The 16,448-nt window shown below is 34.2% G+C and overlaps 1 long non-coding RNA gene across 2 annotated transcripts; it reads right to left on the reverse strand.

The window, feature by feature from the left end:
• Nucleotides 1–9,256: 9,256 nt before the first annotated feature.
• Nucleotides 9,257–14,418, reverse strand: LOC145802101 (uncharacterized). 2 transcript variants are annotated; one of them, XR_014344397.1, is made up of 5 exons: nucleotides 14,227–14,418; nucleotides 13,389–14,130; nucleotides 10,577–10,684; nucleotides 9,601–9,704; nucleotides 9,257–9,505 (listed from the first exon to the last, which is right to left on the reverse strand). It is a non-coding gene; the product is annotated as an uncharacterized LOC145802101 (long non-coding RNA). The 2 variants fall into 2 exon arrangements; XR_014344396.1 differs by lacking the exons at nucleotides 13,389–14,130; nucleotides 14,227–14,418 and having other exon boundaries at nucleotides 10,577–10,895.
• Between the last annotated feature and the right edge of the window lie 2,030 nt (nucleotides 14,419–16,448).

Raw genomic sequence — 16,448 nt, forward strand, 5'->3', positions numbered from 1 at the left:
GTGTGAGGCTCTTGCTATGAATTGGAACAAGTTGTAAATGTGATCAACTGAATGAATGTGAATTACTATTGTAAATAGATGTGATCAATGTTCTATGTTTTGAATAAAGTAACACTGAATTGAAAGTGAAAATATTCTTTGTTTTGAATTTTAGTTTTTCAAATTGTGATACTATTGTGAGGCAGCAAATAAATTGTTGTGATAATATTGTTGTTATGATTGTTGAATATTTGTTTTGAAAATTGAGTGAATACTGTATAAAACTGAAAATATTCTCAGTTTTAAGTTTTTAATTTCAAAATAATTGATTGTGATAATATTGTGAGGCAACAAAGCACTGTATAGAAAACTGAAAATATAAACAAAACATCAACAAAACACTGATTGTGATATAGTAAAGTCTTATGCCCATGGTCCATTAAAACCATAATTTTCACATGTAACACTATTTTCACTTTTCCCATATAATAGCATGAGGAACAAGATAATAGAAACTGAAAATATGAACAAAAACATCAAGAAAGCCCTAGTGCATATATGTTTGAGAGTATGACAAAATATTCCATTACACATGATAGGAATTCTAATATGTTTGTGAGGCAATATACTAGCAAATATCAACAAAAACATTAGTCATTGTATCAGAGCGTGACAAAAAAGAGTTAATTGAGTTACACATCAAAAAAGATTTCATTGAAAGTCGCAATCTTCTTCAACACTTGACTCTAATTGATCTTTGTCGATCACTGAGGAACTCATGTACTATGTTTGTTATCACTCTTGTGGATGTGCCTGGTGGTAATCTGTTTGGAATTGGTTAATGCCTTATGTATTGTCTTATGATACAGCACACAATAATTCCACAGTCAGCTCTACAGAAATTATTTTTGACACAGTTAGGGATAGAACAAAAAATTTTGAAAAAGAAAGATTAAAATTTGTTAATTAGAATAACATAACATACGTCATTTCTTCTTGTTGAGGACTGTCTTTGACTAATGCAATCTTCACATTTGGATTCCATGCCTTTTCTGCTTCATAAGGTGTATCCTTCATGTATTCATTGAGGATTTTTTGCCCTAAAAAACATCAATATAAAGTATGTAATGGTTTAAATATAATTATTGTAATGGTAATATAAAATTGTTCGTACCAATTGATATGCAACATTGTAGTGCTTGTCCTTTCTTTTTCTTGGTCTCAAAGAGTTGAAATGTTTCCAAGTCCCCATGTGTTTGTCGATAACAAGTAATGTCCAACGATTGGAATTGTGGATGAGAACATGGATGTATCTACATTTGAGGGCTTCTTCCAAAGTATTTTTCCAAATCTTTTTCCTTTTTTTCTGAAATTTTCTTCTTCAACATTGGCTGTTTTTAAAAAAATAAAAAATAAAAAAAAAATATAAAAAAAATGAAAACATTCACTGTAATGGTACCAAACTTAACATTCAAATCTAGATAAAAAGCAACAAAACATGATTAACTAGGATTTTTCACTCAAATTGTTTCGAAATCTGAGTATATTCACAGCATTGATACCAAACTCAAAATTTGAGAACATTCAAAGCAATGGTAACAAACACACAAAATCAACTTTGAAATCAAAATCGAAAGGAAGATAACATATAGACTTGACACATGCACATTTATTTCTTACCCAATATAGACTTGATTGTATGAAAGACTTGCCATTGTGCTCTGTTCCATCACCATAATTCTGCGCTTGTGGTTCTCTTTCAAGAATCTCAATATATGCATCAATTGTCTGTCAAATTGGAACCCAAAAGTGATGTTAATAAATTAATGAGAAGTTTCTCAAAGTTAAAAAATTGTAAATTTTATATGTATATAGCTGGATATGTCGTTACTAAGCGCTTGATATCATTAATAAACACACAATTGTCATATTTTCTGCCAAATCATATACAAGCACTACAAAATAATAAAAAATGTGTTAATAATTAATTCAAAATGTTTTTAGAAAATAGAGTTATTTCTCGGTTTTATTTCATATTTCGTACTATATGGAAAATTGGAAAATTTATGTAAGATTATACCTTGATTCTGTTTGCTTTTCTTTCCAAAGAAATTGTAGTTTATCTTTATCTTCAGGAGGTAGCAATTGAGCCACAACATATATGTTAGAAATTGTTTTGTCTTTGTGTTCCTTCTCTTTCTCAACTTCAACTTTCTTGCCTCAATACTCATAATCTGGCATCTCAGTAGTCTTCCTTGTTTTAGCTTTGATCTTTATTATCATGGAATTTTGCAGATTTGTTTGTCTTGATTCTGTCAGATGATCATCTTTTGTTGCACAAACTTGTTGGGTTAAGTCATGGACCTCTTCTTCCACTAATTAATTCTGCAACTGAGAAATTTGATATTTTGGTATATCACATTCATCCTTTGCATTTGTCTCACAATCTTTTGTTGCAAAAGCTTCTTGCATTATCTCATGGACCTCTTTTTGATGGAGATCTTTGACCACCACTTTAGAATTTTCATGTAGCTCTTTCTGCACCACTTGAGAATTTTCATTTTTATTGTATGACCTTCATTCTTTGTATCTGTCCTAGAATTCTTTATTGCCCAAACTTCTTGGGTTATCTTATGGACCTCTTTTTCAACCAATTGGTTATGCAATCGAGAATTTTCATGTTTCAATTGTTGTATTTGTGCTATGAGCATCTTGTTATCCTCTTCAAGTTTATTTATGTAGATGGTCTTCACTGTATTGCCAATTTGCAAATTGGTGTTCTCAGCTTGAAGTTTTTTAATTGTTTGTTGACCAATGTGTTCTTCTCCTTCAGGTTCATCATTGATCATAATGTCGTACAAGCCATCTATGTCTTAATTTGTGTCTTTTTGATTGACATCACATTCATCTCTCATGTAGTTGGTGGTTTCTGTGCTTTCAGAATTTTGCAATTTCTTATTTGTTGGCTTTTCTTCTTGGTGGTGTTCTTCAACATCTTTACCATCTTCTTCTTCTTCTTGTTCTTCTTTTTCATCTTCTTCTTCTGCATCTTCTTCTTCTTTTTCTTTAGCATTTTCAGCATCTTGTTTTTCTTCTTCTTCAATATCCTCAGCATCTTCTTCTTCTTTTTGTTCAGCATTTTCTTTTTCTTCCTCCTTTTCTTGTAGTTGTTGTTGTTGTTGTTGTTATTGTTGTTGTTGTTGTTGTTGTTGTTCTTCTTCTTCTTCTTCTTCTTCTTATTCTTCTTCTTTAGTGTCATCTTGTTCTTCATCACTTTCCTCACTTAATTGAGTGACCAATTACCTATAGGTCAACATACAGTAGATATTAGTTTTTCAAATAATTGAAGTTTAGGAAGCTAAAAAGTTTTTTCAGTTTTTTTGTTTATAAACTCAGTAATAATTCAGTCTATAAAATAGAGAATTTTCCCAACTTCAATTGAAATTCAAATGGGATAGGGATGTGACCTGTCCTGTTGTCAGCTCATGTAGTGATATGACTTTCATACGTTTGTGTAATTTGATAAGATTTCACTTGATTACCCTTGGGCACACTTCGTTAACTTTAGGTTGGATGATTAGTGTGTGCTCACATAACCAATAAGAAATAATACTTTCTACTATTAACAACAAACTAATAGATTAAAGTAAAGATGTACTTACTAACAGAGCCATAACACATCCTGTGACTTTTGCTAGATTTTTGCGGTGTTGTTCAATTGAAGACATCAATGTGTTCCTTATTGCTTTTGCCCAATTGTATTTTCTCATTGACTTTATGTCTTCCATTTAATTAAGAACTACCCATCCAACTATCATTCCGGTTGTAGAGAAATAAAGCTTCAAACAAGGATACATGCACAACATCCTAATTACGTCTTTTGTGTCTTCTTTCTTATTGCCTTTCAATGCTTTTTGCAACAAGCCCATGATGGTTGTGCTTGATAGCCTTTTAGTCTGTACGGATCTTTTTGTAAAAAATGATGATATACCTTTATTTCCATAACCAAGATTCATCGACTCATCTCCACAAGATATATTGAAAATGGACTTGATGTCATGCGTTGTTAGCTTTACAGTTTCCTGTCCTAACTGGAACGAACCATTGTTGCTTGACAGGTATGTTTGAATTATTTTGAATGCAATATCATCATATTTTCTGCATTGTTTATAATTCAACTTGTTCTTCAATATTGCATCAAACAATAACCAAAATGGGTTTCCTTTAACCCTTTAATATGTTCCTTTTTGAGTTTGATGTGCTACATTAGCTTCACTATTGTTCCCTTGTTTGATATGTAATTTACTTTCCATGCTCTATGCCTTTCCTTTAGCTTTTTCTCCTTCAAAGTTGATTGTTTATGCTTTCTCATTGTTTTCTTTGCATTGCTCTTTACTGTTGGTGTTTTCATGAGTTGATTTCCTGGAAACAAAATCAACTTGAAATATGAGAACACTCACAACATTGGAAACAAAATCAGTATTTAAACATAAATCAAAAGCAAGAGAAAATGGTTAACTATGATTTTTCATTCAAATTGACTCAAAATATGAGAATATTCACAACAATCATACTAAACTGAACATTGAAATCTAAATTGGAAATAGGAGAACATGATTAACTAGGGGTTTTCACCCAAATCAATTCATAATTTGAGAACATTCACAGCAATGGTACCAAAATCAACAATGAAAGCTAAACGGAAAGCGTGAGAACATGATTAACTGGGGTTTTTTACTCAAATTCATTCAGAATCTGAGAACATTCACAGTAATGATACCAAACTCAATATTGAAACCTAAATTGGAAGTAAGAGAAGATGATTAACTAGGATTTTTCACTCAAATTGATTTAAAATCTAAGAACATTCACAACAATGGTACCAAAATAAGCAATGAAACCTAAATCGAAAGCATGAGAACATGATTAACTAGGGTTTTTCACTCAAATTGATTCAAAGTCTGAGAACATTCACGGTAATGGTACCAAAATCAGTATTTAAACATAAATCAAAAGCAAGGGAACATGATTAATTAGGACTCCCACACAAATCAATTCAAAATTTGACAACATTCACACACTAATCTTATCAAACTCAACAATGAAACCTAAACGGAAAGCATGAGAACATGATTAACTAGGATTTTTACCCAAATTGATTCAGAATATGAGAACATTCATGACATTGGTACCAAAATCAACAATGAAACCTAAATCGAAAGCATGAGAACATGAATAACTAGGATTTTTCACTCAAATTGATTTAGAATTTGAGAATATTCATAGCAATGGTACCAAAATCAAGAATGAAACATAAATTGAAAGCACGAGAATATGATTTACTAGGGTTTTTCACTCAAATTGATTCAGAATTTAAAAAGATTCACAACAATGGTACCAAAATCAACAATGAAACCTAAATCGAAAGCATGAGAATATGATTTACTAGGGTTTTTCACTCAAGTTGATTCAAAATCTGAGAAGATTCACAGTAATGGTAACAAAATCAACAATGAAACCTAAATCGAAAGCATGCGAACATGATTAACTAGGGGTTTTTAGTCAAATTCAAAATCTGAGAACATTCCTAGCAATGGTACCAAAATAAACAATGAAACCTAAATCAAAAGTATGAGAACATGATTAACTATGGTTTTTGGCTCAAATTCATTTAGAATGTGAGAACATTCACAGTAATGGTACCAAACTCAATATTGAAACCTAAATTGGAAGTAAGAGAACATGATTAACTAGGGTTTTTACTCAAATTGACTTGAAATATGAGAACATTCACAACAATGGTACCAAAATCAACAATCAAACTTAAATTGAAAGCATGAGAACATGATTAACTAGGGGTTTTTTACTCAAATTGATTTAGAATCTGAGAACATTCACAACAATGGTACCAAAACCAACTTTCAAACTGAAATCTAAAGGAAGATAATGCTATTAACTATGATTTTTGACTCAAATTGACTCGAAATCTGAGAAAATTTATAGCAACAATAACAAACTCAACATTCAAATTGAAATGGAAGTCAAAAATAGAAGTTTTGAAAATGGAAGATTTTGTAGAAACTAGAGTTTAAGATGTTTGAATCTTACTTGTTTTCACCAATTTGGAACTCGACATTCAAACTGAAATGGAAACCAAAAACAAAAGTTTTGAAAATGGAAGATTTCGTTGAAACTAGGGTTTAAGGTATTTGAATCTTACTAGTTTTCACCATTTTGGTTGTTCGAATCTGAGAATGTTTGATGATCTAGTTTGTTGTTCTGGAATCTGAGCCGAGATTGATGAAGTAAGATGAAATGTGAGGCGAAATTGATGAAGGTGATAATGAAATCTGTGAGGGATGTGAAATGGTGCGAATGAACTGTGAAGAATGAAAATGTTGTGATTGTATTTTATGTTTTTGATTTGGTAAGGGTAGTTTCATCATTTAAACTTGTTATGGGACTTATAGGTAAAAAGTTTTTTAAGTAGGACTTAATGTACCATTATGTACTAAAACAGGACCTAGCTATAAATCTCTCTTTAAACATAAAGCTAGTTGACAAATGCTTAAAATCAAGCATGCACAACCTTGAACTAGCCAATGGACGAGACCTAGACACGAAATTCTAATATAGTCGGAAGGATTATATATTAATAAAATTTTAAAAAAAATGATATATTAATTCTTTTTTAATATTAAATTAGGTACTACTACTAGTATAATTTATGGATAATAAAAATTCAGATCATTCGCCCCACCTCAACCCCTCCTGCTGTTCGGGCGCAGAGAATACAACAAAGATGAAAAACAAATCTTCCAGAAGCGTTCTGAAAGGGTTTTCCAAGCACCGAAGAAAAATGCATTTCAAAAAAAGAAATTCAATTTCATCTTTGTCTTTTAATGTTTGAAAGAAATTATCTTTGGATTTTGTCTGAATTGTTCTCTTGTTATTATTTCTTTACATCTCAGATTTCAATCTTTAATCAGCAAAACTGTGTATCTAATTATACAAACTCTTTTTTCTTTTTCTTTTTCTTTAAAATTATTAATGTAATCCCAAAAATGAGTTTGGTAATTCCCTCCCCCCCTCAGATTGTATAATTAATTCAAGGCCAAGGTCAAGGCTAAGGTCTCCTTAAATCATACAAATTAATTCACAGAAAATTTTGAGAAAGAGACATTGCCTTTACCAGATGCATGATGATGCTATGATTGTGTATGTAGTTTCCCCATTTATGTTGTTTATGAAAAATCTAGAAATCCAGTAGATATTGATTTGTGATTATGTATCAATTTTAACGAGTAAATAGCAATCCTAATCAAACAATCAAAGACAAATCAACACAGCGATTTAACGTGGAAAAAGAAAAATTGGAGCACCTCCAATTGTGATAAAAAAAATCACAGGCAAAAGTCACAAAACAATCCACTAAGAAGACATAAAAGAATTACACAAGTGTACTCTCAATTACCTAGTGAATCCACACCCGAATTGAACCGACCCCTATATGTCTCTTCCAGCCTCGTCTTCACCTCGGAATTGTCTTGCCTAACGTTGAATCCACAATGCCGATGTTGAATCACGACGATGAGCCACTCTGGAATCCACCAAAGCTTCAGGCCCGAATTCCCAAGAATCCATTGAAGAAGAACACTCTCTTTTGTATAGAATAAACAAACAATCCTTTGATGTACACTTCTTAAACCATGAGTTGAATACTCAATCAAACATCAAAGAAAACTAGCAAAATAGCTCTAGAAAAAAACCCTAGAACCCTCAAAGAAGATTTGGAAGCTGTAACCCTAAAATCAGACTGAAACACATATTTATAGAAAATAGATCCGGGATCTTCGCTCGAGCGCAAGAATGGCCGCTCGAGCGCAGGAAGTTCCACTTGAGCACAAAAACACAACTTCCAGTACTTTTGCAGATAGTTCAAACTTCTAGAACCAAAGATTCTCCGCTTGAGCGGACAAGCAACTTCGACTGCAGTTTTGCTTCTGGCTTTGGGGGCACTGCCCCTCGATCTCACCTAAGCGCTGCCCCCTTGACCCCCGCGAGCTGACTGGGCAGCTCGATGCTCGACAGCCAAGTGGCAAACATGAAAGAATTAATTTTTCAAACATCCTCTGAATAGGCACAATTCAGGTTGGATTTTTATCTAAAACTCATAGCCTCATTGAAATAAAAGATCGAATACAATTACAACTGAAAGGAGTTTTGTCAAACGAGATTGTCAAGAATAAAAGCTAACTGTTTAATTAAGTTTTAGCATACCCAATTGCCATATTAATGTTTTTATAAGCTCCTTTAATAGATGTAATACATCTTTACTATGACCAAAGAAAAAGCTAGCTAGTGGAAGGAAAGAAAATGATTTATAATTTATAAATACAAATTTTATACAAAAAATTCAATAAGAATGATGCGATAGTGGCCGTCTTCAAATTATAAGTCACACTAATTGATGTTTTTAGTTTTTGATGAAAGGTTCATAAAGAGTTACATTGTTTTGTATGTAAATTCTGTACAAAATTCTTATTTGTGGATCATTTTGTGAGAGAATTATCAAAAAATTTTGAAAGAAAATTATCACAGGGCTTGACGGTGGTCATTTAATCAATTGAGCCAAGCCACTTTTTTAAATTATTTTATTTGTGCCTTGAGGGTGGTCATTTAATCAATCAAGTCCAACCATTTTTTTTTTTATTCGTCTGAATTGTTCACTTGTTGTTGCTCATTTCATCTCATATTTCAATATTTTAATCTGGAAAATTGTGTATCTAATAGTTTGGTCGCCAAAAGTCATATTTTTAGTCGCCAAAAGGTTTTCCCAACTAAATAGTTTGGTCGCCAACTTTGTCGCGGAAAAACGGTCGGCGAAGGTATTGGCGACTAAACAAATAGTTGCCAAAAGTAAAGGCATTGGCGACAAAAAAGACTTTAGTCGCTGAAAGGCTAAATTGGCGACTAATTTTTTAGTCGCCAAAAGCTTACAATTAAATTTAACATCACATTTTCAGCTACTAAAATTTTTGTCGCCAAAACTTAATTTTATTTTATTTTGGCTACTAAATCATTAGTCGCCTAAAGTCTTTTTTTTAAATGGCTACTAAATGTTTAGTCACCAAAAGGTTTGTTTCCATTTAATTCTTTTTTTAGCTACTAACTATTTAGTCACTAAAAATATTTAACTCCATTTTTGCCTACCAATTGTTTAGTCGCCAAAAATATCGTTTTATATATATTTTTATTTTAATTAATTTGTCCACAACCTGTATGTATCCCACGCAACCTGTAACAGGTATACAAACAAACCAATACATACATATTATCACCCATTCTACAACACGTATTTCACTTACAACCATCCAAAAAAGAGAATAACTTTTAATGTCAAATTTTATACAAACCAAGTATATTCCAACTGAAAATAATAATTTCATACAGAATAAAAAGTAGTACAAAAACCATGTCCTCCGTAGACAAAAAGGGAATATCTACAATTCCATGCCAAAAATATCTGTAAAAAAAAATTAATCATTAGTATTGACCGAATAGCATTGGCATATTTGAAATTATATAAGGAAATTATATAATGCAAAATCTTTGCATTACCCTTATGGGTCTTCACAAGCAAATAACATCCAAAAGATAGAGATGTCAAAACCCTCTTGTACATGTTTGTCTATGAGTTCCTTCTTAACCTCTTCAGTCTTAGGCTATTAAAAAAATTCACAAAATAGTGAGATTTACATAAAATTTAATTTTTCACCCACTTTATAATATGGCATTCACTAAAATAATATTTCAAAAATTAATACCCACTTTCTAGTGAAAGTGATTAACTGGAATAAGAACTTGGTCTTTTACAGCTCAAACGAACCTATAGTTATGATTTTCCTCAAATGTTCCACACTAAGAATGACCAAATTTAAGCTAAGGAATATGCATGACATTTTTCTTCAGAATATATGTACACATAAAAACTGGAGAGCATTTGTGTGCCTAAAAACAAGTAAACCTCAGCTTTTGCTAGTCTCTATGCAGCCAACACATATCCAAAATGTGTTATCAAGTTTAATTTAGGGAGATCAAGAAAAAAAGAAAAGAAAAAAGGGGGCTATGCACTGGGGAATAGTTTCAGTTGCAATGCCTAATCTGAATTCTTCTGTGTGCCAAAATCCTTCTCACTATTGTAGAGCTCAAGCTGAAAGGCATAGAAAACCAACAGAATGATGACCACTATGACCATTTTGGTTCAAGATGGTGAATAAATCATCTGAGTGGCCCAGTCATGTTTTGCACAATGGGCACTGGGCACCCAAGTTGAGTATCAAGCACTATGGGTTACGTTGGAACGGCCAACAGTTGTAGGCATAGGAACTTCACCAGTTTCACAGATTAAGCAGTGCTCATGTCCAGTTTTTCTAGGATGGAAGACAATAGGTGTAATATCAAAGTGGTTTGTATGATATTAATCCAATTAATAAGCTACAAATTAGCTTGCTATTAGATAACACAACACATTATCAGGTATTATATCCAAGAGAGAAGAACATATCAAATAGAACACAATCAAAATTGAGAATACCTGGTGAAATTCAACAAGGAGATTGTTGCTGGTAAGATATCACTCAACTGATAAAGCAGCAATGCATCCTGAACCAGCTGCAATTACGGCTTGCCTCCATTCATGGTCCTATACAAAGATCAAGAAACTGAAATACAAAATAGTCTCAAATAATTACAAGTTCAATGACAAATACAAATATGTAAGAGCTTGATGTATATGTCGAGTCCATGCCCTAACAGATTAAACTTTTGAGGCAACTGGTTGCTTAACATGTTACTAGAGCTTTAGTTCTAGACATCACATGTTCAAATATCATTGTATTTGTTTGTACCTTATAATATGTAACGCCCTCAAAATAATAACAATAAACCCGTCAGATAAGACATGCATTTACATATAAACTAACCACATTCTTTTATTCATTAGAGTTCCATTATATAAGTATTACATGTTAACATCAAAACAAAATGCCTTACAGGCTTACAACTTTCCAAGTTAACACTTGGTTACAACAAAAGAGTACTAACTCGTTTACACATTAAGCCCTAGGCTTGAAGTTACATGTAATACATCAAAAGTTAAGCGACAAAAGTATGTCCGCCTCTAGCCTCCCAAGCTATGTCCTTGGAGGTGGCATGCTTCCTGCACCTGAAAATGATATTCCCATATAGGGTGAGCCACAGCCCAGTAGAAATACACTAAACCAACCATGAACAATGACTAAAATATTAGCAATTGATAGATGGCCAACACTGATACAATCACATAAATCATATATTTATGTCAAACGACTTACAAGTCCCAATTACTTTTCATTTCCCCTTTTTCAACAGATAGGCATATAAGCACTACCCACATGCTCAACAGATATGTATAACAACAATATCCACATTCTCAGATAAGCAAATAAGCTATATCCACATTCTACAACAGATATGTATAACAACAATATCCACAGATAAGCATAAAAGCTATATCCACACATCACAAAGATAAGCATATAAGCTCTATCTTCACTTCTTTAGACAAGCATATGAGCTGTATCTACGGAGTTCATCCCCTATCTTCTCCCATCACTATCCGGTTTAGAGGTACATCCCCTATCTTCCCCTAAATCGCGGAGTACATCCCCTATCTCCTCCTCTACACATAACGTATACAAACACATTGGTTCTATATACAATCACCCAATACATACAATTAATGTATTCTATCAACCGTCAAGTTCCATGACACATTTCATGATTAGTTTCAGTTTGCCTAATCATCATGCATTGTCTACAACAATCACGACTATCCTTCACCGATAGCCCAAAGCAGTTATTTCTAGACAGAAAATAAATGCACAAATGGATATTCAATCAACATTTCATTTCCTCATTTCTCCCAATTAATTATCCCAATTAATTAAACAATGTAATTAGGCCATTTTCCATAATTACCATTTCAACCCTTAGGTCCCATTTTCATCGATGATTTAACATTCATTCAATTTCTCTATGCCAAACATGTATCCAGGTTTATTATGAATAAAACCCCAACTTTTGTAAAATTACACAAAAGCCCCAAACTTTCACAAAATTACCAAACCAAGCCCAACATCTCAAAATACCAAAATTTAAAGACAAAACCCATAGAGAGGAGTAGGATATCCCTACCTCAAATTCGGAGTCCCAAAGGAGAAGACGACAAAACCCAACGTGCTCCAAAACCCGAGATTTTCAGATTAAAATGAAGCCCTCGACGATCAACAACTTTTTTGTAAAGGCCAAAGGTGAACAAATCACTCCTACTAGATCAAAACCTAGAGAGAAGATAGAGTTCTAGAGTGAGAGGCTCAACAATGGTGATTTTGGAAAAGTAAGAGAGAGAAGAGAAAGTAAAAAGTGGTTTGAAAAGTCACAAATTCGGGACTTAAACCCAGTCTCCCGCTCGAGCGTAAAACACCCCGCTCGAGCGTCACTCACAGACTCCCGCTCGAGCGTCCAAACTTCCGCTCGAGCGCCGGATGCACTCTCCCAGCATCTATACAGAACCAGGCCTCCGCTCGAGCTTCCAACTCTACGCTCGAGCGGCACTCAGACAACCCCGCTCGAGCGGCCAATACCACGCTCGAGCGTACAACGCTGCACAGGAAAATACTGAATGGGTGTAATCTCCGCTCGAGCGCCAAAACCCCCGCTCGAGCGTACAGGCCAAAACCTGGGCAACTAGTTTTGGTTTCTAAACTCAACCAACCTGTAACAAACCAGCCCAACACATCCTATAACTCAATTACGAAGTAAAAAGGATGTGAACAAAATAATAAACAACTACCAACATCCACGGACACATGTCCGGATCACTGTCCAACAAGGGTAAACCCGGGATCGCTATATAATATATTTGTCAGTGTGTCAGTTTAACTTGTGTTAATTTGTATCTTCATGTTGGATAGGGGGTCATAAATAAAGGGAGGGGTGTGACAGCTTAAAAATGTGTTGGGCTTATTTCCGAATAGGTTAAGCTTTTAGAGTAACTAGTTACATTACAAAACCCAAAGAATATCATGAAAATTCTTATCAAACTGGGATTTTATTCATCTTTTCAATCAAATATATGAATTGGGCAAGTGTCCCTACAGCAGGCAAAACTAACTTGTTCTACATTTGTACTGATGGAGTGTCATTACCAAAATTGGTAACCGCATCCATTTTGAAGTGCATAAAAAGTAGAGTAAGTGACACATAATGAACCTGGAGAGTTTCATAAAACATAGAATAGAAGCAGATGGAGAGTTTCATAAAACATACAAAAGAAGCAAAAATTAATCAAGTTTTGAAATAGTTACCTGTACATCTCTAGCTGTAAATACACCTTCAACGGAAGTTTCTACACTACCCTCCTTCACCAACACATAACCTATGCTGTCAAGTTTAACTTGACCTTCCAACAATTGGCAAAAGGCCATCATTCAACTTTTCTCATTTTATTCTCAAACCAAGTACAAAATAATTATATGGAGCAGAAATGAGAAGGCATACCAGAGTAATGACCATTCAAAAAATAGTATAGTTTAGTAAAACATTTAATCCTAACCCTCAACTTGAGCCACATTACCATAACAATTCAATACAAGGACACAAGCACTGCTAAGGTAAGTAGATTAGATTTTAGAGAAACCTAAGAGACATTTATCAAAAAGTTTGAAGGCAAGAAAAAAAAAGAAAAAAAAAACAAACAAACAAATTGAAAAGCCATAACAACTTCCCAAACCAACAATTCATGGGGGGCAACGAGCCATTAGATTTTAATGGGTTTTGATTTATATATATAGATATATATATACACACAAAGAAAACTGGAAGAGGAAGAAACAGAGAGGGGTGTGAGGATGGTTCTGGAAATTTTCTTGGAAAGTGGAAAGAAAGAGAGAACTTTCAAAATGGAGACTTTGAGAGAGAGAGAGAGAGAGAGAGAGAGAGAGAGAGAGGTACCTCAGGCTCGGACAACGGTTTGCACTCAATGAGCTGTGCAATCTGCTCATCGAGATTCCCATGGGTATTCGAGGCGACCAGATCTACACTCATCTTCTGGATTATATACAAGAAACGATTTCAATGAAGAAAAATAGTGATGGTTTTATTGATACCCAGAAAAATGGTGTAGAAGAAGACCTAATCACTAACCTAGATTTTGGGTCAATATGCGAACTGCACAGAGAGAGAGAGAGAGAGCTCGCAATTGGTGATCCAATTGTCGGCTACCGTGAGGAGGAGCGGTGGAGGCATGGTTGGTGGAGCGGCGGTGAGAGAGGGAGCAGAGAAGAGCAGCGGAGAGGCAGAGGGAGAGAGAGAGGGAGAGGTAGAGAGAGACGCTGAGGAGAGAGAGACAGAGGTGCTGGTCTGTTGCCTGGGAACTATATATATATATATATTACACCATTACCGACTGAATATTTTTAGTCGCCAATTCATTTAATAAAATCCCTCCAAAATTTGAAATGTTTGGCTCCAAAATTTTTTGGTTTTTGGCGACTAAAATAGTTTTTGGTCATTGAAAATAATTTTTTATATTTCCATTCGGTGACGAAATAATTTTAGTAGCCAAAAATTCAATATATGGCGACTAAAAAAATTTTCTGTTACTGAAACTAAGTTTTTGGCGACCAAAGATAAAAAAATAATTATTTATTTTCCATTCGGCGACTAAATGGTTTTAGTAGCCAAAACTCAATGTATGGCGACTAAATTTTTTTTTTGTCACCAATTCTGGAATTTTTAGTGACTATTTTTTTTTAGTTGCCAATAATCAATATACTCCAACTAAAAAAAATTAGTAGCTAAATATTTTACTTTTGCCGACTAAAAAAATTATTAGTCGCCAATTCCCCAACTTTTGGCGACTAAATTTTTTTAGTCGCCAATTTTTGTCTCCAAATGTGCATTTTGTTGTAGTGATTTGCATTTCTCTCCATTTCAAATTGCAATATTTATAAATCCTAGGGTACTTATTGTTGACCTCAAGTCAAAGTCTTCTCAAATCATACAAATTAATTACATTTTAATGCTGCATTATCATAACTTTTGGTCAAGGTGGGCTCACCATTAGGTAAGCGTGGATCATTTTAGGCCCATCAGTCTCTTTAATGTCACCTATAAGGCCATCACCAAAATCATTGTGAACAGACTTCGACATCCTCTCTTTGACCTTATTAGCCCTAACCAGAGTAGCTTCATACTTGGCAGAATCACCACTTATAACATTGTAATTACCCAAGAGATCCTTCATACACTTAGGGGTAAAAACGGCAAGGCTGGTGGTATGGTTATTAAGCTTGACCTTGAGAAGGCCTATGATCGCATATCTTGGGATTTCCTTCATCATTCCCTTAAAGAATTAAATCTAAACTCTAATTGGATAGCTCTTATCATGAATTGTGTGTTAATTCTGAAATCCTTTGGAATGGTGAGGCCTTACCTAGCATTCGCATGGGGAGAGGCCTCAGACAAGGGGATCCTCTTTCCCTGTACTTGTTTTTCATCTGTATGGAAGCTCTTTCCAATTTGATTAGATTGAAAACTAATAGTGGTCAATGGAAGGGCCTTAAGGCTTCCACTCATAGCCCTCCTATTTCCAATTTTTTTTTTTTGCTGATGATTTAATTCTCTTTGCTCAAGCTAATAGAAGGAACTGTGATTGTATCATGGATGTGCTATCTGAATTCTATGCTATGTCTGGTCAAAAAATCAACTTTCAAAAATCCAAAATGTTCATTTCATCTAATATCCATAGAAGGGAAGCCAATAACCTCAATTGCCAGTGTGGTGTCTCTCTCACTAATGACCTAGGAAAATACCCAGGCACCCCTCTTCTTCACAATAGAGTTAGCAAAAACCACTTGAATGAATTCATTGACAAAATGGCCAAAAGGCTATTTGGATGGAAAGCCAAAAATTTGTCCTTAGCTGGTAGAACCACTCTGATCAAGGCTGTGTAATGATCAAAATTTTTTCCCTCCGCTCAAGCAGGGGAGTCCACGCTCGAGCGGACTTCAGAGGCTCCCAGCACTTTTCTAGTTTGTCTGAAATTCTGAGAGTTGTGAATTCCCGCTCGAGCATAGGAGTGGTCGCTTGAGCAGACAACTTTGTTGGTTTGCACGCTCGAGCGGTCTGCCTGGTTGAGTTTGAATTTCTAGGACTAGTGGGATAGCTCTTGACATTTTTATTGTTGTGCTTGGAGCCTCCTTATTTTATTTTGGGACATTGATCGAAGTGGTAACATGATGGTAAAGTAAGATTGGAGCAAAAACTTTAATTCAGATAATTTTCCTACGAACAGCCGTCACTCTTTCGCCCTTTTCTTTTTCCATATTTTGAATTTGGATGTGAGGCTAGTTCCATTGGAAATC

This window comes from Camellia sinensis, chromosome 11 (assembly GCF_055761805.1).
Source record: "Camellia sinensis isolate YWXY chromosome 11, ASM5576180v1, whole genome shotgun sequence".
NCBI classification, from domain to species: Eukaryota; Viridiplantae; Streptophyta; class Magnoliopsida; order Ericales; family Theaceae; genus Camellia; species Camellia sinensis.